General features: G+C 42.0%; 1 pseudogene; it reads right to left on the reverse strand.

The window, feature by feature from the left end:
- Nucleotides 1-2696: 2696 nt before the first annotated feature.
- Nucleotides 2697-13693, reverse strand: LOC102813827 (annotated as a pseudogene).
- Between the last annotated feature and the right edge of the window lie 912 nt (nucleotides 13694-14605).

Here is a 14605-nt window from a genome sequence, read left to right on the forward strand (position 1 = left end):
TTCCGATTGCTCTACTTTCAGATTTCTAGGTCAGTATAATTGGGTGGATTCCTGAGATTAAAAGTAAAAGCTGTTAAATAGTCCTGGTGTGGTGCTGTAGGATAAACACTGGACTGCTACCTACCAGGTCAGCAGTTCAAATCCACCAGCTGCTCCTCAGAAACTCTTTATAGGGTCGTTATGAGTTGGAGTTGACTTGAAGGCACTTAACAACAACATCATCATCTAAAATTTAGGGTGTCTGTATATTGTGTATATAAGCAAGGTAAAAGGCAAACCTATTAGATGCTCCCTTTGTGATTTATACTTGATTATGAGAGTAGTCTAATTGGACTTAAAATAGTCTGTATTCTAATATAATTATAATATTCAATGTAATGTAATCATATAAATGTACTCAGAGAAAGTATCACTTTCTGTCTGTTTTATATATTGAGGTTCCATGTAAGGTTTTATCTAAAAAAGAGTGGTTCTGGTGCTAAAATTGTTCCAAAGCCACTGCCTTGAATATTTCTAGCTGACCCCAGGAGTGCAGCCTGCAGTGGTGGACTTGGTTGCTTGTCAGTGAGGTTCTCTCTCCCCTGAGTCCTTCCTTCCAAGACTTCCAAGCTCTTGTGGTATGACTGGACCAGATGTTACATGTCTGATGCACGTGTCTGACTCCAGGCTTAACCATTTCAAGCCTGAATGGAAGGCCAACCTGGCTGGCTTCATCAGAGCATGGTGATAGTCTACGTGTTACCTGCTTAGACTCTCCTTACCAGCCCTCTTCCCCATGTTACATGTGGGAAAGCATAGCTGAGTAAGGGCACGTGATTGACCCCAGGTCATACAGTAAGCGTGTGGTCAGGCCCCGATTGGAACCCACATTCATCCTTGACCTTTACTCTCTAGTACTCTGTTCACCATGCCATGTTACCCTTGTATACCTCACTCTGTTGCTCTGCTTGGGAGAGAAGTTTTACTTTGTAAAACTCTCTCTAAATAGGTGGCCAAGTGGACATTTTCCAGAAAACTTAAGGGAAAGAAAGAAATAGTTTTATGGCTTTTTCTGTCTTTTATTTTTTTAACAGAAGCATAATGCTAACAGAAGACTTATTTTTTTGTGACTGTGTGATTGTCTCATTTTCTTTGGAGGCCAGGAATTGATGTGTTCTTCCACATGTTTTCCTGTGGACCCACATGAACCACAGCCTCCTCTAACTTGAGACCAGAAGAACTAGATGGTGCCCAGCTACCAGTACTGACCGCTCTGACCAAGACCACAACAGAAGGTCTCAGATAGAATGGGTAAAAAATGTTGCACAAAATTGAAATAAACAAAATAAAACATAAATAACTAAACTTAATTGTCTGAAAGAGACTAGATGAACCCCTGAGTTTATGGCCCAGTGACAACCTTCAACAAGTGGAAACTGAAAGATGTACCTAGAAGTCACTTTCCAGCCAAATCATGTTATTGTTGTTAATTGCTGTCAAGTCGGTTCTGACTCTAGTGACCCTGTATAGGGTTTCTGAAGAGCAGCTGATGGATTTGAACTGCTAACCTGTGGTTCACAGTCTAGTGCTGATCCTACAGTGTCACACCAGGAGTCCCACCAAATAATAGACGGGACTATAAAACAAACACCACCACCCATACAGAATGTACTCCTTGAAATAACAATCAACTATGGAGTCCTGGTGTGGTGCTGTGGGTTAATGCGCCAGACTGCAAAGCAGTTTGAACTGCAAGGGTGGCAGTTCAAGCTCACCAGCTGCTCCTTGGAAACCTGTACAGGGTCGCTATGGGTTGGAATCAACTCTACGGCACTTCACAACAACAACAATGGAGTCCTGGTGTGGCACTGTGGATTAAAGCACTGAATCACAAGATCGTTGGTTCAAACTCACTAGTTGCTCCTTGGAAACCCTGTACAGGGTCACTAAAACTGACTTGACAGCACTAAACAAGACAACATCGTGTAGTTGTGGTGTGGCGCTGTGGGATAATGCACTGGACCGCAAAGTCAGTTTGAACCACAAGATTTCTGGTTCAAATTCACCAGCTGCTCCTTAGGAACCCTATACAGGGTCACTATGAGTTGGAATCGACTTGACAGCACTTAAAAACAACAACAACAACATTTGGGCAACATTTGTCCAAAACCAGACAGAGAGGCTGGGAAACAAGATGAATGGAAATGGAGAACCCAGGGATAAAATAGGCAGATTACTGCTGATGTATTGTGGGAATTGCAACCAGTGCTGTGACTCATTTGTGTATAAACTATTGATTAGAAAACTAACTTGCTGTGTGAACTTTCACTTAAAGCACAATAAAATGTAAAAAATAAAAAAAATAAAACTGTATATATATATAAGAACCGACTCCATGGCACTTAAAAACAAAGTTTCTGTAAAAACAAACAGCCCCTAAGACCTGGGATTATCCATCTATGTCTCGTGCTTTTGTACGGGCAGCTGGCCAATCGTCTGCCTCGATGTGTCATAAACAAACTCCTGCCACCTTAGGATGAACCACTGTTATCTGCAAGCCACACATTCAGGGTTAGCGATGGTGCTTGGGTTGGTTGTCACAAAATCTGTGCACCAAAACTTACTGCCCTTACCAGTGACTCTCAAGTGCACTTCTTGTTTATTTATTTATTTATTTTTACAAATAAGACTTTTTTTCACCATTAAAAGTCTGAATTTTAAACAGATTCTTGAACCAGTGGCTCATAGCCATCAGCTCGTTCAACTTTATTTAGCACCTGTCTCATCTCCAGTAGCTTTTCCAGAACTACTGCTTTCACCATGAAGCTCCATGAGTTTTCCCAACTCAAACTTGGGCTTCTTCAGCATTTTTACTTTCCTAACAAACACGTCATGGAGAGGGTAAATAGACTGGCAGCCTTCTCTATGTCCTTTGTAATGCTGTCTGGAATCAGTTTATTGACCACTTCTTTCAAGTCATTTGTCTGCACCTCTCGGGTCATGATTTCCATCATTTTCTTCCGAATTTGACGGACCTGTTGGTGCTGAGCATATGATGTCTTCCGAATCTGGTTGTTGCGTTTTTTAGTAAAACCAACACAGAACAGGCGAAGTAAATAACCATTTGTAGTCTTGACATCAACGTGAGCTTCAATCATGGTCTGCCATTTTTTGACCATGGAGCACATTTTGTCACAGGTAAGATCCATGCCATGGAAGTTGGTCAAGCAGTTTTTGCCTTGAACATCCTCAGTAATTAGCTTGAATTTTCTAAATGCAACTTCATCGTTCTGCAGATCAGCAAGACTCACTTCAAAAACACGACCCTTAAGTCCATCAGATGCAACTTTGGTTCCTTGAGTCATGTGACTAGTGTTTTCCCAATATTTCTTATATTGAACATAGCTGGTGCCTTCACATTTCACCAATCTTTCTTAGAAAGTGGATCAGCCACTTTCTTCTTGGCTCCTTTTTTGCCACCTTTTGTAAGGCACTTGTTCTTGCCGACCCCTGTTTATTCTTAATGTATGTTCAGTTCTGGCTTCTTTTTGGGTTCTCATAGCAGGGATGTCTGGAAAGTAGAGATGGAGTATCTGTTACAGTGTGGCAGCTAATGAGGGAGGGAGGAGAGAAACATTATGCTGGAAACTTCATAACCCACATGAAGCTGGGATTCTTTAGCCCTAATTGCCCAAGTTGCTTTGGGAGGTCAACCCTGTGATCTAACACACAGATGCGAGTTGTTCATAACATGACTATGGCCCTTCAAAAGCGTCTTACTTCTGTCTAGCATTGTTTAGGAAGCATTGCGTATCTATTAATGGTGATGGAAACTTTGGCAATGGATACTAGTGATGGTTGCATAACATAATCAGTGTTACTGAATTGTGCACTCTAAATATTGTTGTTATTAAGTGACGCCAAGTAGATCTGACTCATAACAACCCTACATAGGGTTTCTGAGGAGTGACTGGTGAGCTTGAACCCCCGACCTTGTAGTTCAAATTGACCTGGCAGTCTAGCGCTTTAACCCACTGTGCCATACCAGGACGCCACATTGTAAATATGTTGTTGTTGTTCAGTACCATCCAGTCAGTTCCGACCCATAGCGACCCTGTATAGTGTTTCTGAGGAGCGACTGGTGAGCCTGAACTGCTGATGTTGCAGTTCAAATGACTTTGCAGTCCAGCGCGTTAACCTGCAGCACCACACCAGTACTCCTGTTGTAAATGTTGTTGTTGTTAAGTGCCATCGAGTCAATTCCGACCCATAGCGACCCTGTATAGGGCTTCCAAGGAGCAGCTGGTGAGCTTGAACCTCCGACATTGCAGTTCAAGCGACTTAGCTGTCTGACGCATAAGCCCACAGTTCCACATCAGGACTCCATTGTTGTTGTTGTTGTTAAGTGCCATCGAGTTGGTTCCGACCCATAGCGACCCTGTAACAGGGTTTCCGAGGGTGTAAATCTCTTTACAGGAGTAGAAAGCCAAATATGTAGTACATTGTAAATTGTAAAAAAAAAAAAAATTAAACTGGTGAATGTTGCGTTATACTTAAATTTTCCACAAGAAAAAACAAAGAAGGCGGGATAATTTTAGAAATTTTCCTATTTCAAAATAGTAAACACAAAATTTTGAGGCTAAGTATGGATTGGCATTCATACTGAAAATGTATTGATGAAGATCATTGTTTTCCCCTAAAGAGAGTGACTGCTGATGGTGGCAGTGATTTTTATTTTTAAAAAGCTTTCTAGCCTATTGCCTAAGTCTGTGCCCTTGGCCCTAGCTCCACTCAGTAGTTCCCAGAGTCCCTTGGAGGACAGGAATGATGAGTGGGGATATAAATCTCAGGCACTGCTGTCTTGTGGAAGCGCTTGGCTCTGTGGAGCTTGTAGCTTCTTTCTGAATGTGATAGTGAGGGATCCTTCTTGTGCTTGCTTCACTTCGAGGTCAGGGCAATGAGCTAAGGACCTCTCTTGTGGAATAATCATCTTTACTTGATGTCTCTGCAGTAATTGTACCTCTAGTGCAGTCCAGAGTTTACCCTGGTAGGAATAGAACAATACCTAGTTTTCGTGAAGAGACAGAATTAGTTAGGTGTGAGTATGGCTTAGTGTAAAGGTTACGTTTTGTCGGTCACAGATTTTGTCCTGTTGAAGGACATGCCTCCATTGACTGAAAACAGCTCTGATGGGGGGTGGGGTGGGGGAGGTGGCATTCAAATGTTCTTGGCAGGAATTTAACGTGTACAGCTTGTACACTTCCCCTTCACAGAATGTATTCTCACAAAAGAACTGTATACATATATATTTATACAAGGGTATTCCTCATTATACTCTAGTGACCAGCTGGAGATAGAAAATACTCATATATATTTTAGAGTAATATTAACAATATTGATATCTGTAATATATACTGATCATGTTGGTGGTTCTGTGCGGTGGAGTCGGTTATGACTCGAAGTAACCCTGTTATAGGGTTTCCAAGGCTGTAACTCTGTATGGGAGCAGAGAGCCTCATTTTTCTCTGTGGATAAGTAAATTGAGTAAGTAGCCTGATTTGTAACCACTATGCTACCAGAGGTCCTTATAATCCATAATATGTAATAAAATATTCATGTTGTTGTTGTTGTTAAGTGCCGTCGAGTCGGTTCCGACCCATAGCGACCCTGTAACAGGGTTTCCGAGAGTGTAAATCCCTACGGGAGTAGAAAGCCTCACCTTTCTCCTGTGGAGCGGCTGGTAGTTTCGAACCGCTGACCTTAAGGTTCGCAGCCCGATTCGTAACCACTACGCTACCAGAGCTCATAATAACATTAAAATCACATAGTGGAATATTATACAATTGTTAAAACTATGAAGTCAACTTATAGAAAGATGACAAAGAAAATGTGTGAGAAAATTAGAGTATAGAGCAATATGAAACTATTCTCAATATGAGTGAGTGTGTGTGTGTGTGTGTATATATATATATATATATATATAAAATGAGCACATATAGTATAGCTCATTTGTGTGCATTCATTCAGGTGTGGAAGAATATATAACAGTTGTTAGTAGTGACCATTTTGGGACAGTAGATTTAGTTTAGGATTACATGAGGACTCATTTTCTGCTGCGTACATTTCTTATTGAGTGAATTGTTTATAAATACAGACTCACAAAAGTGATGCTTCATTTTCTTACAGTTTTATTTTGTTGTGAAAAATATACACAGCAGCAAATGAGAGAGAGATAAACAGAGATGCCTGTTCAACCTTGGAACAACAGGGCTCCGTGATATAGGAATCTAGGCATAGTCAGAAGAGGGAAAATAATACTAAGATGCTTAACTGTCTTATACTGGTTTCCCTTGCTTATTATTGTAAAACAGACACTTGAGTGGGATAGAATGAAATGTCAGGAAACATGATTACAGAAAACTTGTAAGCCCATCTTCACTGATTGGAATATCTAAAAGGGGTTCTAGAACTTGCTCAGTGAAAGAAGCCTCTTGCAGAGCCTTTGCAGTGTATGGGACCTTAGGTGGAATCCTGAGCCTCTTCCATATCCTTCTGAGGTGGGACATTCCCACTAGAAAGAACAAGCAGACCAGCCTGGAACAGCTACAGTGACAGAAGATACATCTTCAAAGAAAGATCAGCAGGAAAAACAAAAATAGCAAAACGAAAATGGCAGTATGATTGGCTACTATAAGAGTAAGCAAGTTGTTCACCGGGAAGCCATCAAGTCCCTGCAGGACAAACCCCCTTTTAAGACTGACTCTCAAAGGAAACACATGAGCAGACATGTAAGCTTGCTGGCGACCACATTGGTCTACTGGTAAATGGAAGATGGGGAAAGGCAGCAGTGAAGAAATGGGCTGAGTTCAACCACATTCTGAAGACTCCTGTTGAGAGAAGAGGAAGGGCTGGTTAGTCCAAAGTATGGTGAGACTTGGGGACACCTGAGCCCATGGACAAGGACATAGCCATGGAGGACTAGAGCTGAGAGTGAAGCATCTAGCTGATATGAAGTGAGGGGAGATGCACTTGAACTTAGATGAAGGGGAAAAAAAATTTTTTTTTTTTTGATAAAGGAAAGGAGGGTAAATTGCTATAATTTCATGAACTTGACCTATACTCATAGATGTAGTAGTTCAAAATACCAACAGAGAGGGAAGGAGTCTTCACATCATGTATAAATGCTATCTCCTCGGTATACAGGGTTGATAGGGATGGGTAACTTAGACATTGGCTACCTAAAATGAGGGGGCAATAAAGGCATGAAGTGACTGACTTACAAGTTTCCCAGAAGGAGTTTAGTTTGAGTGTGTGTGGGATGATAGAGTCCCCCACTGAATAGTTTTCATCAAGTCTAGATGGGTCTGGTGAAAAGAAATGGGGATAAGATTCTTATGATTCAGTAGTGAGTAATTGTTATGACTAATTGCAACTGTAACAGTTGTAAAGGTAGAAGCTTTATAACAAAAAATGGGTGAGTAGTTAATTTTACAGTCCAAAACAGAGGATCCTAGGACCATTAAGGGAGAAGAGCATAAGCAGAATGCAAGACCTTATCCAGGGAAGCCGCGACACCAGCTATAGAGGCAGAGAAGGGGACATAGAGAGAGGAAGCAGTTGAGGACTCTGAATTCATGAAAAGAGAGGGACTGAGAGTTGGTGGCCAGGAGGCAGACATGTGGAATGTGCGCTTTTGTGATGTAAATTATTACATATGCCTGAGTGTTTTTGTTTTTTTTTAAAAAAGAGCTAAAACGAATAGAGAGAAATACTGTTAACTGATGGTTTATAATCATTGTAATGAAAAAAGTATATGGATTTGTTGAATGTAAAACTGATGATCCCCTGTAAACTTTCACTCAACTCACAATAAAATCTTAAAAAAAAAAGTTGGTGCAAAAAGGAAAAAAATTAAAAAGACAGCAAAACATACGAATGCAACAGTTTCTTCATGTACAATTCAGCGACATTGATTACATTCATCAAGTTGCGGAACCATTCTTGCCCTTCACTGAGTTGTTCTTGCCCTATTAATAGTGACTCACTGCCCCCTATTGTTCTGTCTAGTTTTGAGTTGTCCTTGTCAATTTGATCCCATCGATAGTTCTTAAAAGAGCACAAGGCTTAATGCAGACTTTTTTTTTTTTTTTTTAAGTTATTTAAGTTAAACAGTTGTAAGACTTTAAGAAGGTATCAGGATATTTTTGGTTTAAAGAGTATTAGTTTCAGGGGTTTATCCAGCCTTTGTAGCTCCAGAAAATCTGAAATCCAGGAGCATTTGAAATCCTGTTCTGCATTTTCTCCTTTTAGATCAGCATTCTTCTCTAGGTTCTTTGATCAAAATGTTCAGTAGTCATAACCAGACATCATTGCGTTCTTCTGATCTGATGGCAAAGGAGACGGTTGTTCCTGGAGACAATTAGCCACGTATTCCGTTTCCTCCTCCTATTATCATTCTCCTCGTTCCGTAGTTGTCCCAGGTGAAGGTTGTTGTTAGGTACTGTTGAGTGGATTATGACTCATTAGTGATCTGGTAGCTTAGTGGCTTCGAGTTGGGCTGCTAACTTCAAGGTCAGTGGTTCAAAACTACCAGCCATTCTGTGCTCCCATACAGATTTACAGCCTCGAAAACCCTTTACAGGAATTGACTCCATGGCACATAACCACCACCAGTGATCCTATGCACAACAGAACAAATCACTGCTGGTCCTGTGCCATCCTCAGAATTGTTATGTTTTAACCCATTGTTGTTGCCACTGTGTCATTCCATCTCCTTCTGGGGCTTTCTCATTTTTGCTGACCCTCCACTTTTCCAAGCATAATGGCCTTCTTCAGGAACTGGTCCCTTCTGACAACATGTCAAAAGTATGAGAGACAACACCATAATTCAGATGCAATGATGTGCAGTCTTCTTATTCATTTTCCAACTTTCACATGCATATGAAGTCTTTGACAACTTTAATCTTTTCTCTGTTTTATCATAATTTTATTTAGTGGTCCACTTGTGAGAATTTTTGTTTTCTTCACGTTGACGTGTAATCCATACTGAAGCTTAGAGTCTTTGATCTTCATCAGTAAGTATTGTAAGTACTCTGCTTCCAGCAAGCAAGGTTGTATCATCTGCATATTGTAGGTTGTTAATGAGTCTTGTATTGACTGATGACAATGTCTCTTCCTATAGATGTAGCCAGTTTGATTCTTGTGTATTCCATTTGGTGAGGTACATGTATATCTCTCGGTATTGTTGAAAATATATTTGCAGTGAATAAGTCATTGATTTTTGCAAAATTCTATCAATCTCCCGCATCAATTTTTTTTTCTTAAATGTTTTATTGTGAATTATGTGATAGTTTACATGGGAGAACATTAGTTTTACATTCATTCTATCATATATCGTCTCATTGCCATGGTTACAATCCCCTCCATGCAATCCTTCCCCAATACCCCCCAGGTCTTCAGCACACAGTCACTCTCTGGATCTAAAGTCTCCAGCTGCTCCATCGCTCCACATCATCATCTCTGGCTCCATTTCAGGCATCACTGCTTCTCTGGGTAGGGTCCCGCTCTCTGCTCTTCTCCCTTGATGGTCCTAGGGACCTCCGCTCCTAGACTGAAAAGTTAATTACTCCCCTCCTTGCTATGAAACATCTACCTTTACATTTCCAACCCTCACAATCAGTCCTGATAACAATTATTCACTATTGTATCACAAGAGACCCATCTGCATTTCATTGCATCAGCCCTGCCTAGTCAGATTGTATACTACACACTGGAGATTCTACCTTCCTCCAGGCCCTCTGGATCTAGGTTCCCTCTTGAAAGCTTGTAAGCCAGTCACTTCTTGCCTTTGTAGCTCCCCACCCCCATTTTTGGTAGCCAATGTCCAAGTTGCCCATCCCTGTCTACTTTGTGTGTGGAGGGTGTGGGAATGATTCTTGCTGTTAGGACTTGTTCCCTCTTTTGAGCTACTGCTTACATAGGTGTGGGTCAAGTTTATCAAATTGTATGAGAATACTTCTTTTTTTTTTTACTCTTCTTTTTACTTCTGGTTGAGCTCTGATCATCCAGTCACTGAAGCCAGGATAAGTGGGTATTCTTATGCATATGAAGTGTGGGTGTTCTTATGCATATGCCCTCTCTTCTTATCAGCTGGATGCTTCACTCTCCACTCTAGTCCTCTGTGGCTATGTCACTGACACTGGACCCAAGAGTCCCCAGGTCTTGCCACACTGCTGGCCAACCAGGTCTTCACCCGGGTTCACAGAAGTCTATTGAACGTTGTATGGTGTCGAGCGTGGTCACCAGTCACAGCGTGTATTCCCATTGAGTCTTAGTCTTGGAAGGGGGTTTGCACTGAGGGGACCTGACCTGACCACTTGCCTTGATGTTTCCTGGGCAAGCAAGTTGCTTGTTCTTGTAGTAACAGTCGGTTTGCCTATGTTGTTTCATATTTTTCCTGTAGGTCTTTCTTTCAAGAAGTATCTTCTGTTCTTCTAGCCACTCCAGGTTGGTCTGCTTGTCCTTTCAAGTGGGAATTTCCCATCTCTGGAGATGTGGATGTGGTTCAGGCTTCCACCTATAGTCTTATTCCAGCATCATTTTTATCACCAAGACCATATTTCCTAACTACTGATCCTTCTCTTTTGTTTCTCCCTTTGGCATTCTGTTGTTATTGTTAAATGCTGTTGGTTCGGACACATAGTGACCCTGAATAGGGTTTACAGGGAGCAGCTAGTGAGCTTGAACCTCCAACCTTGTGGTTAAAACCGATTTTGCAGTCCAGCACATTAACCTACATCACCACACCAGGACTTACCAATACATCTTGATTATATGTTTGATCAATTTCAGATTGAAGTAGGTGGTAGAATTCTTCAGTTCCTTCATCATTGGCTTTAGAGATCAGTGCATAAATTTGAATAATAGTTGTATTAGCTGGCCATCCTTGTAGGTATATGAATATCCTATCAGACAGCATTATACTTCAGGATAGATCCTAAAGTGCTTCTTTTGATATGAATGCAACATTTTTCAAGCTGTGATTCCCAGCATAGCAAACTGTATGGTTGTCTGATTGACAGTGGTCAATAACTGTCCATTTCAGTTTACTAATGCCTGGATGAAGTACTGGTGTAGTGCTGTGGGCTAATGTAGAACTGCAGAGTCGTTTGAACCACAAAGTCAGTGGTTCAGGATCACCAGCTGTTCCTTGCTAACCTTATACAGGGTTGGTATGGGTTGGAAACAACTCAACAGCACTTAACAACAACAACAATGCCTAGGATGGGGCCCTGGTGTGGCGCTGTGGGTTAATGCTGTGTACTGTAAAGTCGGTTAGAACCGCAAAGTTGGTGGTTCAAGCTCACCAGCTGCTCCTCGGAAACCCTATACAGGATTGCTATGAGTCGGAACCGACTTGACGGTACTTAACAGCAACAATGCCTAGGATGGGACTTCTGGTGTGGGGCTGTAGGAACAGCACCAGACTGTGGACCATAAGGTTGACAGTTTAAACCCACAGCTGCTCCTCAGAAACCCTTTACAGGGTCATTATGAGTTGGAACCAACTCGACTGCACTTGATAACAATGCCTAGGATATCAATCATTATGTGTTTCATTTCGTTTTTGATGATTTCTAATTATCCTAGATTCATACTTCATATATTACATGTTCCACTTAGTAATTGATGTTTGCAGCTATTCTTATTTCCCATCACCAAATTAAGGCTTTGAAAGCTTTGCTCCGTCCACATCACTAAGTCGGCTTTGAGGAAGCAGGTCTTATTCAGTTGTATTTTGAGTGCCTTTCAACCTGAGGAACTCCTCTTCCGTCACTATAGCAGACAATGTTTTGCTATTCTTAGATTTCCAGAGGCTAGGCATTCAGAAGTAGTCACCTCTCCTTCTTTCTAGTCTGTCTTAGTCTGGAATCTCTGCTGAAACCTGTCTACCATGGGTGATCCTGCTGGTATTTGAAATACTGGGGACATAGCTTCTAGCATCGCAACAACACACAGTATGACAAACTGATAGATGAGTGGTGGATTTTAAGGTGAGATCCCTGGGTCTTCTTTGATGGTAGTGACATTACCCGTCTCCCCCCTCCCTGCCCCCATTAGCTTGCAAGCTTTTAAGACCTTAGGCACTATGCAGAGAACTAGGAGGCAGAACAGAAATATTAAACATGTTAATAGGCCAGTTAACAAGGATATTTTATGAAACTATTACCCTTAACCTCCAAAGTAAGGAGCCAAATCCTATGAAATGCTTGGTTGTATATAAGCAGCTTCAGCATACACTCCTTTTGTTGTTATTGTAAATAGAGTTGGCATATAACTTCTGCCAATTCAACTTTTTGCAGGTATATAACTTATTGACAGCTCTGTATATAGTATATACAATAATACACATTACAGTAACTGGCTGTTGTAATTCTGCCTTTAACTAATGTGCTTTTTCCATCACTTAAAGTGAAGCTCAGTACTCTATAAGCAGTAAACCCACCCCTCCTTCCCACTAGTAGCCCTTTGTTGTTGATAAATGCCTTTGAGTGGATTCTGACTCATAGCGACCCTGTAGAGGGTTTCTTTGGAGCGACTGGCGAGTTTGAACTGCCGACCTTGCAGTCCAATGTATAACAGCAGCACACCAGTACTCCTGGTAACCACTAGACATGTTAGAAAGTCAGTCCGCCCCGCTCGGCCCTTTTAAGGAGTTCAAGTTCTCTGCCAGAAGGAGCTCTGGTGATGCAGTTCACAGCAGCTAATTGAAACCTTAGTGATTGAATTTAACCTTTGGCTTGGAGAGAATGGGGCTCTGGCAACCTACTCTAATAACCAATGCAGCCTAGGAGACCCTTTGGGAGTCTGCTCTGTTCTACAGAGTTGTTGAGTCAGATTTGACTCGATGGCACCCACCGCCACCAACTTACTGGAATCTCTCTCATTTCCCTTTTCTAAACGCGTAAGTTGTTTGTTCTTTTTTAATGTTGTTCTTTCAGCACTTTTTTTTTTTTTTATCTTCTGAAATTTGTGTAGCAGTAATGAACAAAGAAATAGTAAAGTGTTAACAATTTTTGGGGGAAAAATTAGACAGCTGTGTATGTGTCTCTTGTGAAAATACTTTGGGAAACATCATAGGACATCTACTGTGTGCCAGGTGTTTGGAGTACAAGGATGACAAAGGCATGACTTCTTTAGTTGAGTAAGGAGGTCAGCTATGTCTGTAAAGGATTTTAAGACGGGTTAATGGGTGCTCACTGAGGATGGTACAGCACACAGTGAGAATCGAATAATTTTAGTAATCTGTTTGCTCAATAGAGAGGAGGTGCCTCATTGGGCCTGGCATTGCTTTTAGGCACTGGGGACAGAGCAGTGGACAGGACAGATGAGGGCCTGTTTTTCCCGATGCAGCAAAGGAGAGAAATCAGCAGGAATGAAGAGTATTATCAGTGCAAGGAAGCAGAGTGAAGATGAGGATGTTGCCCTGCATAAGTTGGGGAGTAGCCCCGAAGGAGGGTTCTAGTGTGCAAGGAAGGGTGTGGAGGAGGTGGAATTCTAGGAAAAGGGTTTACAAGGGCATAGCTGGGAAACTGCATCCATTCGGGATGGACATTGAGACTGGAACATTGTTAGTACCATTCTCAGGAGGCTTGAGTTGTGCCTGTTGGCACTTGGCTGGACTTGTGTTGCAGGGCTTCATCTGGGTGTGCATGATCGATTGTAGCAGTGGTTTGGGAAGCTTCCTCTGACTTAAGGCTGGAGTCGGGGGACGAGTAAGGAGGTTACTACAGCAGCTTGGGAAAGGGTAGTAAGGTGGTATCTGTGAGTAAAACGCAGCCTGGGCAGGACTTGGTGTTTACAGAAATCCTGACTTGAACAGGAGTTGGAAGACACTGATGTCATAGTGAAATAATGTTTGTTCTTTGGAATCCAGGTTTGTCTGACACCACCACAAGATGTCCTCTGGAAAGTCACCAGTAACTGCTGACTTGTCAGACTCTAGGCTGTTCTCCCCTCTGGGACATTTCCCCAGGAACCATGTAGCTCTTGTCCCCAGGGGTCCCTGACTGGCAGGGCTGAGGCCTGAGCGGGGTCAAGTGTTCTTTACTGCTGTTGGCAGCCATCTTAGTCCTCTGGTTTCCTGAGGATTACTTCAAGGAAGCTGATAAAACAGAAAAGGTAACAAAGTAGCAAAAACCACAAGGTGACAGATGAACAGCAGGAATGGAGTCCCTTACAAGGCTCTCCTCTTACTAAGTTATTGCCCCTGATCCCTGACTCCAGGTTAGATGGGATCAAGCGTCCTAATTTCCTCTCCTATTCCTCAGGGTTGAAAGGAGAAGAAACCTCTTCCCACCTCCTCTTTTCCAGGTCCTTCTTACCTATGTCTCCGAGAAGGTCCCTCAGCCCAGTGCTAGACCTAAAGGTTTAAGCAGGTTGCCCTGGGTAAACCTGGGATGGCCATTCCCTTGCTTGCATATGTAATTTACATCCTTTAAGGGACATTCTGTGTAGTCCTCCCTAGCCCTACAAAGGGACAGTCATCTTCAAGTATTTCTTCATAAAATTGCCCTTGTCTCCCATCTGTCTACCTGGCTACCCATCTACCTACCTACCTATTAAA

The sequence above is a fragment of the Chrysochloris asiatica genome, unplaced genomic scaffold (genome assembly GCF_000296735.1).
Source record: "Chrysochloris asiatica unplaced genomic scaffold, ChrAsi1.0 scaffold00083, whole genome shotgun sequence".
NCBI lineage: Eukaryota > Metazoa > Chordata > Mammalia > Afrosoricida > Chrysochloridae > Chrysochloris > Chrysochloris asiatica.